Source organism: Callospermophilus lateralis, chromosome 8, assembly GCF_048772815.1.
Source record: "Callospermophilus lateralis isolate mCalLat2 chromosome 8, mCalLat2.hap1, whole genome shotgun sequence".
NCBI classification, from domain to species: Eukaryota; Metazoa; Chordata; class Mammalia; order Rodentia; family Sciuridae; genus Callospermophilus; species Callospermophilus lateralis.
The window spans coordinates 86,475,022-86,491,336 of NC_135312.1; the positions used below are offsets into that span (position 1 = coordinate 86,475,022).

The following is a 16,315-nucleotide window of genomic DNA, read 5'->3' on the forward strand; positions in this document are numbered from 1 at the left end:
AATACACACACACACTCACACACACACACACCAAAAAAAAAAAAAAGAAAAGAAAACACTTTTTTCTCTGAGTTTATTATTACAGGTATTTCTTTTTTTTAATTTCACAAACAAATTTTAATTGAAAAACCTTTCTCTTCATATAGAAATATGAAGGCTAATATAGATTATGCATGAACCCTTTGCAACTAATATCATTCCTTCTGAAATATGGGTTTCTTCTTTTTAATTTATTTTTTATTTATATATGACAGCAGAATGCATTACAATTCTTCTTACACATATAGAGCACAATTTTTCATATCTCTGATTGTATGCAAAGTATATTCACACCAATTCCTGTCTTCATACATGTACTTTAGATAAAAATGACCATCACATTCCACCATCATTTCTAACCCCATGCCCCCTCCCATTCCCTCCAACTCATCTGCCCTATCTAAAGTTCATCTGTTCCTCCCATGCTCCCTCTCCCTATTCCACTATGAATAAGCCTCCTTATATTAAAGAAAACATTCAGCATTTGTTTTTTTGGGACTGGCTAACTTCACTTAGCATTATCTTCTCTAACTCCATCCATTTACCTGCAAATGCCATGATTTTATTCTCTTGTATTGTTGAATAATATTCCATTGTGTATATATGGCACATTTTTTTATCTATTTATTTATTGAAGGTCATCTAGGTTGGTTCCACAGTTTATCTATTGTGAATTGTGCTGCTATAAACATTGATGTAGGTGTGTCCCTGTAGTATGCTGTTTTTAAGTCCTTTGGGTATAGACTGAGGAGATGAATAGCTGGGTAAAATGGCGGTTCCATTCCCAATTTTCCAAGAAATCTCCATACTGCTTTCCATATTGACTGCACCAATTTGCAGTCCCACCAGAAATGTATGAGTGTACCTTTTTCTCCACAGCCTTGCCAACACTTATTGTTGTTTGTCTTCATAATAGCTGCCATTCTTACTGGATGGAGATGAAATCTAATTGCTAGCAATGATGAACATTTTTTCATATATTTGTAGATTGATTGTATATCATCTTCTGAGAAATGTCTGTTCAGGTCCTTGGCCCATTTATTGACTGGGTTATATGTTTTTTGGTCTTTAAATTTTTGAGTTCTTTATATACTTTTGAGATTAGTGCTCTATCTGATATGTGAGGGGTAAAGATTTGCTCCCAAGATGTAGGCTCTCTATTCAGCACACAGATTGTTCCTTTTGCTGAGAAGAAACTTTTTAGTTTCAGTCCATCCCATTTATTGATTCTTGATTTTAATTCTTGCACCAAAGGAGTCTTATTAAGGAAGTTGGGGCCTAATTCCACATTATGGAGACTAGGGCCTACTTTTTCTTCTATTAGATGCAGGGTCTCTGGTTTTATTCCTAAGTCTTTGATCCATTTTGAGTTGAGTTTTGTGCATGGTGAGAGAGGGGTTTAATTTCATTTTGTTGCATATGGATTTTCAGTTTTCCCAGCACCATTTGTTGAAGATGCTATCTTTTCTCCACTGCATATTTTTGGCATCTTTGTCTAATATAAGATAATTGTAGTTTTGTGGGTTAGTCTCTGTGTCCTCTATTCTGTACCATTGGTCTACCAGTGTGTTTTGATGCCAATACCATGTTGTTTTTGTTTCTATTGCTCTGTAGTATAGTTTGGGAATCAACTTAACCAAAGAGGTGAAAGATCTATATAATGAACATTACAGAACCCTAAAGAAAGAAGTGAAAGAAGACCTTAGAAGATGGAAAAATCTACCTTGCTCTTGAATAGGCAGAATTAATATTATCAAAATGACCATACTTCCAAAAGCTCTATACAGATTTAATGCAATTCTGATCAAAATCCTATTGACATTCCTCATAGAAATAGAAAAAGCAATCATGAAATTCATCTGGAAAAAATAAGAGACCCAGAATAGCTATTACAGGTATTTCTTATGGTAATGGATTGCTGACTGACATCCCCTTACCACTAGGAGCAGCTCACTTCCTCTTTGGTTGCCAGGAGTCACTGGTAGAAGAGTCCCACCCTCCAATCTGGAGTGAGTCACAGAATGTGACCATGGGACATTAGAAGTAAGGATCTTGACTCTATCCAAGCAAGTAAGTGACTCTTTAGGAGAACCTGAGCTCTCAGTTCTGAGAACCTAATTTAAAATGAATAGATTTTTAAAATGTTAGGGAAAATTGTGACATAAGAAATAAAAATGAAATAATACCAAGTGAAAAAAATAATGGAAAAATGTTCAGCTGCAGCAGATTTGTTATTAATGCAAATTGGACCAATCTAAAGGCTCCATGCTGGCTAGAAAGCAATAAAATCAGGCATAAGGTATGAGGGTCTGAAGAATTTTGCTGAGTCTAAGCCTTCTGACTTGGGCTCCCTGAATGCTCACAATACCTCAAACAGTTGTGAGATCACTGATGACAGGGGAAGGAATTTCCTGGATATGGAATGGGGTGATGAATGAAGCATTTACATCAGACTCATAGGAGCAGCCTGTATAGGGCTTACTCACATGTGATGGAGGCAAGTGGTGGTATCAGTACATAATGCTGTGTGCTGAGTGCAGCCAATGAACTGAACAGCAAGATGCTGAGAGACCAGTTAAAAGGCCTGTGTGTTCCAAGGCTGGGGCCTGGGGAGTCTGCTTAGGTGGTGGACCAGGTAATGGAGAAGAGAGGACACCTTTGCCATTATCCTAAATAACAACCTGGGCCTCACAGCTCTGCCTGTTCTTTGGTGGCTACATGGGTTGTAACTTCAGTGGTCACTCACAGGTGAGATTCTGTCAAGGCAAACCCAACAAAACCAAATCCATTCCTTTTCCCAAAATTCCAAACACCACGTGTGTCTACTTTTAGGGTCTGTGCCTCAGGTGAGTCTCTAGGGGCTCTTCTTTTCCTCTTCTCTGGAGCCCTCCCTGCGAAGGTTCTACCAACAGTGTCACACATGTACTAGCAATATGTGATGAGACCTTGCCATTGTGTTTCCAGGTTGTTTCTGATAAAACTATAGATGCCTCTCATTGATTTGGATTTCAGGACTTAAGAGGAAGAGCCCTGAGGAAATAACATTCATAGTTACTATGTGCCGCAGGTTGAAGCAGGAAGAGTTTTGAGCATATTGACTCTACTAATATTCACAACCCTATGATACAAGCTAATATCTTTTCCAGTTTCACAGATGCAAAAAACTGGTATTTGGGTAAGTGACTTGCTCAAGGTCACACATTAATAATTGGTGGAGTGGGGGACAAGAATCAAGGTGTGGCTGATTCCAAAATTTGTATATGAGGCAGATTTCTACTAAGGAATTTGGACATGTCCAGAAATGCAAATTAGCTCTTTGAGAGGAGTAGGTATTTAAAGAAAACAGCATCATATGAAATAAATAATAAATAGTTGGACATCTGTTATATACCAAGTTCTGTCTTACCTACTTCATGAAGTTTATCTCATTTCCTCTGGCAACAAGTTTATAAGATAGACAAAATTCCTGTAGATAGGAAAACGGAAGCTCAGGGTTGGAGTTGTAGCTCAATGGTAGAGTGCTTGCCATGCACATGTTAGGTACATAGTTTGATCTTCAGGATCACATAAAAACAAATAAATAAAGGTTAAATTCTTAAGAACAAACACAACAACAACAACAAAAAAAAATCCTGAAGCTCAGAGAGGTTAGTGTAATTATCCAAGGTCACAAAGCTAGTAAAAGGCAAAGGGAAGGCTAAAATAAATCTCAGGATCTTGCAAAGTTTGCACATTTTAAGCTGCTTGGAGAGAACCCTAGTTCCTATGTATTTTCTGGTTCTTTTTATGCTTGGAATTGAGGCCTCTCCACTATCCATACTCACTGTTTTCTGAGGTGTCATCTGAGGACTTCCTGAATCAAAATTGCTGCTGATGCTGGATAGAAGTGTAGATCTTGACCCAGTGATTCCAAACCTTGGAGGAGCCTAGGGATGCGAAGTTTTCAGGACCCCCTGCTTGATCAAAAACAAGAGCAGAATCATGCAAAGAATCCAGTGGCCCAGGCTTGTAATGTGCTCTATAGAGACACGGACAAACACCATTGGCCAAAAAAAGGCACAAGGCCACCAGAGATTCAAGGGGAGGGACAGCAATCTCCATCTTTTGATGGAAGAAACTGTAGTCATGTGAAAGATGCACTGCAAATAGAGAAGGAGGGGGATATTCTGGGGTCATCTTTTTTTTCCAATTTATTACAAATGGGAACTCCATGAAGCTGTGGCTTAACGGTGATCCCTGTACTCATTCATTTACTGTGATGCTATCCTGATGTGTCATCCTTTCCATGGTGCGGAGTGGACTCAGGCACTTGGCTTCACAGAAGCAACATAGATTTTGCAATAAAATGGGAAGAGACTGTAAATCGTTTTTATTATAAGTTTCACTGCATTTCTCATGGCAAAGTACTAAAGTACTAAAGGATTGTTTAACTTAGAGATGTATTTTGCATTTTTTTAACAAAAATACAAATGCTTCAAATTTGCTGTTCTTTCCTGTGATGACAAGTGGCTGTCAATAGCATGCTACGCACCAGATATTTTTGAACATATAAACACACTTAATTCATCCCCCAAGTATATACAGTGATGTTTTAACAATGAATGAGAAAGTAATTGCCTTTCAAAAGAAACTCCTGCTCTGAACAAAACATTTTGAAATCGGATGTTTGGAAATGTTTCCATTGTTAATGTGATTTTATTTCCAACAATGCAAATGTGTCCCATACAGATTTCCTCATATCTAAAATGTTAAAAAGTTGGAAACTACAATGTCTTAAAATGTCACTCAAATAATAGTTTTAGTGGGTTTTAAAACTATTTGAAGCCAGAGTGGTACACTATTTAATCCCAATACTTAGGCGTCTGAGGCAGAAGGATTGCGAGTTTGAGGCCAGCCTGGGCAAATTAGCAAGACCATGTCTCAAAATAAGGGCTGGGAGGTGGGAGCATTAGTGATCACCTGTGACTCCAGTGACTCGGGAGGCTGAGACAGGAGGATCACAAGTTTGAGGCCAGCATCAGCAACTTAGCAAGGCCCTAAGCAACTGAGCGAGACCCTGTCTCAAAATAAAAAATAAAAAGGGCTGGGGATGTGGCTAAATGGCAGAACTCTGGGTTCAATTTTCATTACAAAACAAAAAAAAAAAAAACCAAACAAACAAAAAAGACCCCAACTATTTTATTGTAATAAAAACATGATACTTTCTGATTTTTTATAAGGAAACAGACTGATATCAGACGAAAATGTTGTCAAAATGTATTTTAACAGAAAAACTTGAAAATTGGTGGCTGAAATTGAAAACTAACCTCCAGGATTTACAATTAAAACTCAAGGGCTGGGGATGTGGCTCAAGCGGTGGCACGCTTGCCTGGCATGTGTGCGGCCCGAGTTCGATCCTCAGCACCACATACAAACACAGATGTCGTGTCCACTGAAAACTAAAAAAAAATAAATATTAAAAAAAAAAAAAAAAAAAAAAAAAAAAAAAAACTCAAGTGACATCACAAAGAAGTGAAGTAAGATTTAAAATACAACAAAATATGTTTAATCCCTTTGTGCTTACTAAAATCATTAATATAGATATTAAAATTTTGGTATAAACAGTGTTCTGAGAAATAACAAAATTAGAATTTATTAAAAGTATAGATTATATGATCTTTATCATATTATTCAACCTTTTTAAGTGTCATTAGAACAAAGGACACATGTATAAAAATAAAAATTTCACAGGTTAGAATGGCTCTTATAAAAAAAAGAAAAGAAAATAACCAGTGTTGGTGAAGATGTAGAAAGTGGAACCTTGGTGGGGTGCCAATAGGAATGTAAAATTGATCAACATCTATAGAAAAAAGTATGGTATTTCCTCAAAAAGTCAAACATAGAATTACTATATGCTCCAGCATTCAACTTTTAGGTATATCCTGAAATAATTGAAAGTAGGGACCCAGACTGACACTTGGATTTATAACAATGTTCATAACAGCATTATTCCCTATAGGCAAAAACATGGAAATGCCCATCCGCAGATGAATGGATAATAGGAGTGTGGTATGCACACACAATGAAATATTATTCAGACTTGGAATGACACATACTACAACAAAGATGAACTTGGAAAACCTTGTGCTAAGTGAAGTCAGTCAGTCACAGAAGGAGAAATATTATATGATTCTGTGTACATGAGGTACCTACAGTAAGCAATCGCATAGAGGCAGAAAGTAGAATGGTTTCAGGAGCTGAAGGGAGGGGAGAAGGAGGTGTGTTGTGGAAGAGTTACAGAATTTGGGGTTGGGGATGTAGCTCAGGGGTAGAGCACAAGGCCTTGGGTTCAACCCAGCAACACACGCACATGCACACATACACATGCACACATACACACGCGTTTCAGTTTCTGTTTGGGATAATGAAAAAGTTCTGGCAATGGATAGTGGTGATAATCATACGACATTGTGAATGTGCCCAGACACTGTATTGTAATAGAAATAACTTAACAATGGTCAAAATGGTAAATTTTAAGTTACAAATGGTTAAAATAAAAAGATAAATGAAGACTTACACATGGATGGGGCTGTGTGTTCAAAATATCACTCATACATGTATGATCTCAATAGTTGAAGATCACTGAGAGTGGGACCTTGCTATCCACCCTCACAAATGGAAATAGAGAAGTTCACAGGCTCTGGGGTGCTCTACCGTCAGGGATGTGAGAGGGTCCAAAGCTGAATGGGAACAAAGTTTTTAAAGATTTCTTCACAATTTCTCCAAGGTTACTATTTTCGGTCATCCTGGTTTACTTCCAATAGTGAGTAACAGTAAAAATTATGGGACAGAAGTGCCATGAGATTGCTCCTTCAAGAAACTGGGGAGGGCTGGGGAAGTGGATCGAGCGGTGGCGCGCTCGCCTGGCGTGTGTGCGGCTCGGGTTCGATCCTCAGCACCCCATACCAACAAAGATGTTGTGTTCGCCAAAAACTAAAAAATAAAATATTAAAAAATTCTCTCTTTCTCTCTCTCTCCCTCTCTCACTTTCTCTTTAAAAAAAAATTATATAAAAAAAAGAAACTGGGGAACTGCACTATGTACTCTTCGGTTAATCTTTATAGAAGATGGACACTGCATTAGGGTTTTTTTTGGGGGGTGGGATATTGTAACAAATTACCACAAGTTGGTGGCTTTTAATTGTTTTTTAATTTTTTTAAAAATTGTTCTAATTAGTTACTCATGACAGTAGAATGCATTTTGACACATTGTACGCAAATGGAGCACAACTTCTCATTCACCAGTGGTGTAATCATACATGTATATAGGGTAATGATGTCCATCTCAGAAATTTATTCTCTCTCAGCTCTGGAGGCCAGAAGTCAGAAACCAAGGCATTGGCAGAGCTGTACTCCCTTGGAGGATTCTGGAAGAGTTCCTTCCTTGCCCCCTCAACAGCTGGTGGCTCCAGGTGTTCCCGGGCTCTCGCTGCTTAACTCTGACATGTACCTCCTTTACACGGCCTGCACCATCTTCTTTTCTATTTTAAAGATACTTTTTATTGTATTTAAGGGGCCACTTGGGTAATCCAACATGATCTCATCTCAAGATCTTTAATTACATCTGCAAAACCTTTTTTATAAAAAAGGTCACATTCACAGGTTCTGGGGATTAGGTCATGAAAAAATTATTTTGAGGAGGGGCTCCCATTCAACAAATCCCAACATATTAAAAGGGTGTTGGCATCTTTTCAAAAGAAAAAGCCAAATGTATGGATCCAGGCATGAGTCATGGAAGGTACTATTGGGAATTCTGCCAAACCTGAAACATGCCCTGAGGTGAAAGAGCCTGTAAGTTTGCATAATTCCTTGCTAGAGTTTGAAAAACAGAAATTTTTTGTTGCCTGTCTCTTGCTTCCCACCCTTCAAAAATAAAACAACATAAACTTTCTTCCTGCATAACCAGGATAAACAGCGCTAACTGTGATTATCTCAAAATCTCAATGGTTTTGTTCCAAACCAGTTTATTCTTTGTACTTATCACAATCTACAGGTAAATGTAGATAACTCCATCTTTTGACACTGCCCCTGTTAATACATGGCTCCCTTGATCACGGTGGAAGATAATTGAGTGGGGCATGTTCCACGCAGGGGTTTGGGGGCCAGGCCGGAAATGCCTGATATCCCTTACCAGCTATATTCCACTGATCAGAGTCAGTCCGATCTAACTTCAAGAAAGGCTTGCAAATGTACTATCTGTAAATTCTCAGGAAGAGTTATAGGGATTAATGAGCCTTTAGTAACCTGTGTCACAACTTTAAAAAAGTATTCTTGATGCTCTTCAAAAACATTTAGGAAACATTCTGAGAATTCATGAGAAAGGATTAAAATAATTAAGTATTGAAATGAGGACAATGAGAAAATGAGACTGAAAGATGCCTCTTTATTTTTATTTATTTATCTATCTATTTATTTATTTATTTAGCAGGGCTGGGAATGGAACCCAGAGCCTTGCTCATGCAGACAAGTGTTCTACCACTGAGCCTCATTACACCCCCATCCATGTGAAAGATATCTTCTACTTGCATTTAGATTTCATGAGCTTGACCTTCTGTTGTTACTTATCAAGCAACCTAGGTCACTGTTCCTTTCCTCATGTGCTGTTTCCCTGTGATTGGGTCAAACAAGGCATCAAAATGGGAATACCATGAAACAGCTTTGTCCACATCACTTACTTTGGCCTTGAGATAAACCTAGGTAGTAAGTATGAATCTGTTAATGACTTTACCATTTTTTTTCTAAAATAGAAGCACAAAAATCTTAAGTATAACTATCATGTAAGTAATTGTCACAGTGCTTAGATCCCCAAAACAGATGGAGGGTGGGGCTAGAGGGGATCCACTGACAAAGTGTGGCTGGGAGATCTTGATTTTAAGCTCATACACTGACAGTGTCCTGGATTACCGTCATGTGGTTGACTATGGTAGAAGCTGACTTCAATATGACTTTCAGCCAAATGCTCTATTTCCCCAACAAGAGTCAAGGCCACATGTGTTCTTGGGGAGGTCAATTCTCTTTTCACCTATAAAATGAGGATCTCAGAGGGATTTGGGACTTGGTGAGATAAAATAGTTGAAAACAGTTAACTCCTAGTTTCTGGCACGTAGGAAGGAATTCACAAATATTATTAGAGTTTTATGGGGATCTTCTTATATCTCCTAGTCAGAGCCTGTGTCCCCTCTGATGTGGCACCAGGGTGGGTGATAGTGATCTACATCATGGGTTGCAGAGAGACAAACACCAGCAGACTGGTCCTTCAACTCTGCTACAGCACAAGGGAGTCAGCTTGTTCTGTAATATGTGGGATTCCAGATATTTATATGTATAACCTGAAACATCACCAAGTTTAGGCCAGCTTTTCAGTCCTGTGAGGGAAGACAGGATGGTGGGTGTGAGCAACATAAATATGTCGATAGCTGTAATCCAATGTTTCTGTTTTGGGATAAGGAGCTGGGGGGACAGCATGTAGCTTAGCACGTATGAATGATGATGTGGCCCAGCGTGGTGGGTTAGGAGCTCCCTGGCAAGCACAGTGAGGAGCGAGTTGGGCTCTGGTGGCCTCTTTTGTTCTCTCCTTCAAGTATCTCAGATCTATTTGCTGGGGAAGATCTGGGTGAGGGAGGTTGGTCTCGTGCCTAGAGCTGTCTCTCCAGGTTTCTATGGCATGTCAGGTCCGGACTAACCTGGAAGAAGTCATTAGAAAGCAAGCCTTCATCTTCTTCATTACACAATATAGCAGGGTGGCATGGATTTCTGTACTGATCTTGCAGGGTTGTTTGTAAGACTTCCACTTTTTTAGGTGGAAAGAAAAGCATTAGATCCGCCATCCTTGAAGACTTCACAGTGATCAACAAATGGACTCATTTCTACCACCTTTATGGTAGAGGTTTATTGACTTTTGATGAGGAAAAAAAACATTTGTTCTGGTTACTCTCTGAATAATTAAGCAGTGTTTTTCCAGCCATTCAGGTACTCAGTACTGGCCTGGTGCTCTCTGGCATTCATATTCATGCAGCAGGGGCTTAAAAACCTGAGATATGTGGATAAGCTTCATAGATTTAATGGACCCTCTGAAAGCACGTGTGTGTTTGTGTGTGCATATTTGCATTTGTGTGTATTAGCCTTTTTTTTTTTTTCTGATTTACAACAGATTCTCACAAGCATCTGTATTATCCTCCCAAAATGTTGAGGATCACTGGTTAACATGGTATCAGCCTGGGAATGCAGGCTCTCACCATCAGACATTGCTACATTTTTTAGAGATCAGTTGCTGTAATTTTTATTTGCATTTAAGTTTTTTTTATAATATATATGTACGTATATATAACTCTATATGTTATAGTTATATATACGTACATATATGTTATATGTATATGCTGTATGTGTGTGTATACATATATTTCAGAATCTGATTTAGAATCAGCAAGGATTGTTCAGATTCTGGCTCTTCCCCTTCCTGGGGACTGAGGAGAGTTCACTTAATCTCTCAGTGCCCCTATTTCTTCAGTTGATCAAGAGGCGATGATCTTTATAAGTTTCATTGGAGGCTTTGAGGAAGTATAGCAAAACTCCAAGTTGTATTCTCAAATAGCATTACATAAAGAAAAGTGAAGAAATCATATAAGACATGGAGAAAATAAATTTTCAACTGTAATCCCACTACCCAAACTTACTTTTAATATTTTCTTGTACATCTTTCAAATCTTATTTTTATAAATAGAATTTAAAAGACTGGTCGGGTGCAGTGGCACATGCCTATAATTCCAGAGGCCCTGGAGGCTGAGGCAGGAGGATTGAGAGTTCAAAGCCAGGCTCAGCAATTTGTGGAGCACTAAGCAAGTGAGACCCTGTTTATAAATAAATAAAAGGGCTGAATATTCAGCTCATTGGTTAAGACCACTGGGTTCAATCCCTGGTACCAAAAACAAAAACCAGAAAACAAATAGGTATAATTATATACATAATTTATACATGTAATTTATTGAAGCTATTTTCTTATTGTGAGATTTTTGGTTATATCCATTTCCAAAGCATTAATAATTTTTCAGTGGTTATCATTAGGGATTTTAAAAAGGTTACTTATAAGATAGATTTGTAAAGGTAGAATTTGTGTACCAGAGAGTCTTAGCCCCTGGTTTCTTTCTCTCTTTTTTTAAAGTTTTAGTTGTAGATGGGCACAATACCTTTATTTTATTTATTTATGTATTTATATGTGGTGCTGAGGATTGAACCCAGAGCCTCATGCATACAAGGCAAGCGCTCTACCACTGAGCCACAACCCCAGCCCACCCCTGCTTCCTTTTAAAGAAAAAAGACTCTTGTGTATAATTGGACCCACAAATTATTTTTTACCTACTTTTAAATTATGCAATGAGGTACATAAATAGAAAAGTTCACACCCCCCATTTCTCATTTATTTATTATAAAGCAAACATCAGTCTACTTACATTGCCCTGCTCCAGAAGTACATTCTCCTGATCAGTATTTCCTTCTTTCCTTGCAAAGAAAACCACAATTTGCTTTTATTTATAGTTTTACCATTGAAGCATACATCCCTAAATGCTAGAGTTTGGTTTTGTCTGCCTTTGAAACTTTGTATAAATGCAGTCATTTGGAATATGTCTGTCTGGCTTCTAATGTTTGATTTTATGCTTTTGACATTCATTCATGTTGCATGTAGCTGGCAAATTGCTCATTTTTAATGCAATTATGTCTCCAAATGTGGGTGAAAATTATAAGATGCCTCTCCCGCTGCATCTTATTACAGTATCTGAAAGGATTTTTACATTTGGGACTTTATAAAGAGAAGAAATAAACACAAATTTATTTGAGTATCTACTTTAGTTTAAACCTCACTAATTTTGATGTTTGTGTAAGAAGAAAGCAAATATGTTTTGTGTGTGCTTCACTTTTTATGGTGGAGTGATTGATAAGGAAAATAATAATAATATAAAATATGTGAAAGATAATCTATGTTCTGCATACTTGCTCCTTATTTTGAAAATATAATGTTACACAATGTGTGTGTGTGTGTGTGTGTGTGTGTGCACGCTCTATATCAATGAAATATGATATATCTATGAAAACTTATTTTTTTACCAAGGGAAAAAAAAGAGAAGTTTTTTTTTCTTTTTTATTTTATGGTTTTGTGGATTTAACCCGGGAGCAATTTACCACTGAGCTACATCCCCAGCCCTTTTTATTTTGAGATAGAGTCTCATTAAGTTCTACAGGGCCTCACTAAACTGTTTAGACTATCCTTGAACTTGCCTCCTGAGTTGCTGGGATTATGGGCATACCCCACCACACCCAGCCAGAGTTTCTTTCATAGAATAAAGGTTGACAGTCCTTTTTTATAGTGCAAAGTGTGTTTTTATATTTAGATACCTTAATGTACCAAAGGATAAGATGTTAGCTTCCCGATTCTGTGACAAAAAACCTGAGAAAATCAACTTAAAGAAGGAAAGATTATTGATTGTGGTGGCACACACCTGTAATCCAAGCAGCTTGGGAGGCTGAGGCAGGAGGATCACAAGTTCAAAGCCAGCCTCAGCAAAAGCAAGGCATTGAGCAACTCAGTGAGACCCTGACTCTAAACAAAATTCAACATAGGGCTGGGATGTGGCTCAGTGGTTGAGTGCCCTTTAGTTCAATCCCTGGTAACCACTTCTGACAAAAAATAAAGGAGAGATTTATTTTGGTTCAGTGTTGCAGATATTTCAGTCCATGGCCATTTGGTTCCATTTTTTTTCTGGGGCTAAAGTGAGGCAGAATATCATGTGGGAGGCGGTGACGGAGCATACCTGCTTAACTCATGGTGGCCAGGAAGCAGAGAGAGTGCAAGGAAGGTGCTGGAGACAAGATATACCCTTTCTGGGCCAGTCTCTGGTCACCCACTTCTTCCAGTTAGGCTGCACCTACCATAGTATCCCTCATATCCCCATAATGCCATCAAATTAGGAATCCATTACTGGATTAATTCACTAATTAGGTCAGAGTTTGTTTTTTTTTTATTGGTTATTCAAAACATTACAAAGATTGCAGAATCACATCGGTTGCACATCCACATTTTTACATAATACCATAATAAGTAGCAGAATACAACAGGTCAGAGTTTTTATGATCCCATTGCTTCCTGAAAGCTCCACTTTTGAACATCGTTGCCCTGAGGACCCAACCTTCCACCCATGAGCCTTGGAAGACATTCCAGATCCAAATCATAATAGACAAGTAGAAACAACTTTTCTGTGATTACAAACTTCTACCATCAATTATGATGCTTCCTCCACAGAGATAATGTAAGATAAGATTATTGATAAAAATCCATAAATCCATTAGACCCTGAGCTGGGGAAGTGGCTCAGTGGTAAAATGCTTGCCTACCATGTCCTGGGTTCAATCCCTGGTACTGCCAAATAAATAAATAAATAAAATTAAATAAGTCCATTAGATTTTAAATATTTGATTTTAAAACAGAGAAACATATGACTTTTACATTTATAAAGTACAAAGAATTTGAAACAAATGTTTCTCTTATCTTCCAAATAAGAAATCCCAGTAACTTTTAGTATATTTCCTTGATGACTTGGTGACACTGCCTCTTCTGGTGAAATCGAGAGGGTCCTGCGGCTTCTACCTTAGGTGCCTCATCCTGTTGTAAATGCTGGAGTACTTGTTCATGTTTGTGTGTCCATGTTTGACTCTAAGGGAAGAGGAAGCAGGACTTGCTATTTATTACTTGTGTTTGAACAATTAATACAGTCTCAGTATAGAGTGAGCACCTGGCAAATATTTGGACACTGTTACTCTGGTCTCCTGAGTGCTGGAGGCTAGCTTCTGTGCCAACATTTGCTATAGCATCCAAAGATAGGAGTTTAGGCAACATCACAAAGGTCTTGTTGCCACCAAAAGACCATCTCATCAGCAGTGAGGACACCTAAGCAATCTCCCAACTTCACTTCTTTGGTCCTCATAATTCAGTGGAACCAGTCCCAAGATGAGGAAATCATTAAAACTTGCAGATTTCCAGGCTATAGGAAAGGAAATGGATATTTTTTCATTTTCTTCAGACAGGATGATTTCCACTAAATCCTTCCTGCTTGCTACCAGAGTTATTGAAATGAAATTGAAACAATCTTCTTAACATCAGTAATTCATTTCTGAAACTTACATGTTCTATGCAACAAATGTGAACTTGGAGCTCATTTAGCATTGCTTTTAATAGGAGGTACAGTCATGGGTTGAGGAATGAAGGTGACACCGTCTGTGAGATACCTCGTTAGGCTACTTCATAGTCATGCAAACATGACAAAGTATACTTAAACTAAGATGGCTCTGATGTCACTAAGCAATTAAATCTCATAGGACCACCATCTTATATGCAGTCTGTCATTGATTGAAACGTTATGTGGCAGATGATTATATAATAAATATTTTATATTACTCTCTCATCACCAGTTTCCTTCAATAAAACTAAAGCATTAATTGTGTATTAATAGATTGTAGAAAGCTTGTAAGATTGCTTCCTGATTATCAAACTACAAGCATAGTGGTTAATGACAGTTGGTTTGCTTGGACTGTGCATTGCACGTTCTGTTAGCACTCTTCAACTTAAAAAAAAAAAGTTAGCACAGGCTTTCATATTTTAACAGCAGTATTTGGAATCACAGAATTTACCTACACATCATTTTTTATTAATACTTTTTCATGAGATTTAGGGATATAAATATAAATGCTTTTTTTATGTAGACATCAGCCCAAATAAATTGTGTTGAATGACACATATATTCTATGGAAGGTTGGGTATGGAAAACAGAAGATGTTACACCATCAGACATCAGCCAGGGAGATGTGCTGAAATATGACTGTGCTAGGCCCTATTTTAATTGCAAAGTCATGAATTTTTTGAATTCTGGTGTGGGAGTGTTTGCAATCATTGGGTGGTCTATAGAAATAGTCATTTTATATTTGCAGAAATGCAGATGCCATTTTATAACAAAGTTAGTACCTTCTTTATTTCTGTTCTCCCTAATCTTCAGAGTCTTTAGCCTTTTCACAAATAGGAATAGTGAAATGTTTTTGCTCTTCTTCTATTGCTATAACAAAATACCTGAGACTGGATGTTTTAAAAGAAAAGAGGTTTATTTTGCTCAGTTTGTTAGGCTGGAAGTTCAAACAACATAGGTCCAGTTCTGGTGAGGGTCCCTCTAGATTTATCATATCATAGTAGACAGCTTCATGGTGAAAGCATGTGCTATACAGAGATACCATGGCAAGACAGGAAACCAGGGAGAAGGGCCAGTCATCTTTTCCTTTTATAACAAGGAAGGAGTTTAGGCAACATCACAAAGGTCACCCACTTCTTCTAGTTAGGCTGCACCTACTATAGTATCCCTCATATCCCCATAATGCCATCAAATTATGAATCCATTACTGGATTAATTCATTAATTAGGTCAGAGTTTTCCTTTCAGAAAATTACTCGGGTCCCACGAAATCTGCATTAATCCATTCCAAAGGCAGTGGCTCCAATGACTTTGTTACTAAGCCCTACCTCTTAATGTTCCATTACTCCCAACATTGCCACATTGAAAACCAAGCTTCCAACTCACTTGTGGACATGCTTAAATCACATTCCAGACCATATCATGCATCTTGAGATTTTGATACTTTTATCCATCTCTGGGTATCTGGAGACAATTGGGCACAATTATAAGGAGGAAGACTTGAACTAGGAACTGGTGCTATACAGTGTTTTTCATAGGTTTTCTGGGCAAAACTCTATTTGACTGGTGTCAGGATAGGAAAATCAGCAAGTGGCATTTCCCCCAGCATTGGTTAATGGGGGGAAAAAAAGCATTGCCTGTAGCCAAACAGACATGGTTTCAAGACTTATCTTCCCCACATACTTGTGATGTAACTTTCAGCAAGTTTCTGAACCTCTAAGAATAATTTTCTTCATCTATTACAATAGTTCGTGTGCCTACTTTAAAGGGTGATGGTGACTGACACAATTACATTTAGTAAATCTATAAAAACCCATAATAGACTGTGATGGCTGATTTTATACGTCAACTTGGGTAATGTTTCGAATGAAGTTAGCATTTAAATCAGTGAACTTTAAGGAGAAGTCCTTTCCTTCATTGTGTGAGTGGGCCTCAACCAGTCCAAAGCCCAATAAAATAAAAAAGATTGGTCTCCCCCAAAAGAGGGAATTCTCCAGAAGGTTTTCTTAGAACTT

At 37.9% G+C, this 16,315-nt stretch overlaps 1 non-coding gene across 1 annotated transcript; it reads right to left on the bottom strand.

Moving 5' to 3' along the window:
* Positions 1 to 11,287: 11,287 nt before the first annotated feature.
* On the bottom strand, positions 11,288 to 11,360 carry Trnat-ugu (transfer RNA threonine (anticodon UGU)). Its single transcript has one exon. It is a non-coding gene; the product is annotated as a tRNA-Thr (tRNA).
* Positions 11,361 to 16,315: the final 4,955 nt, after the last annotated feature.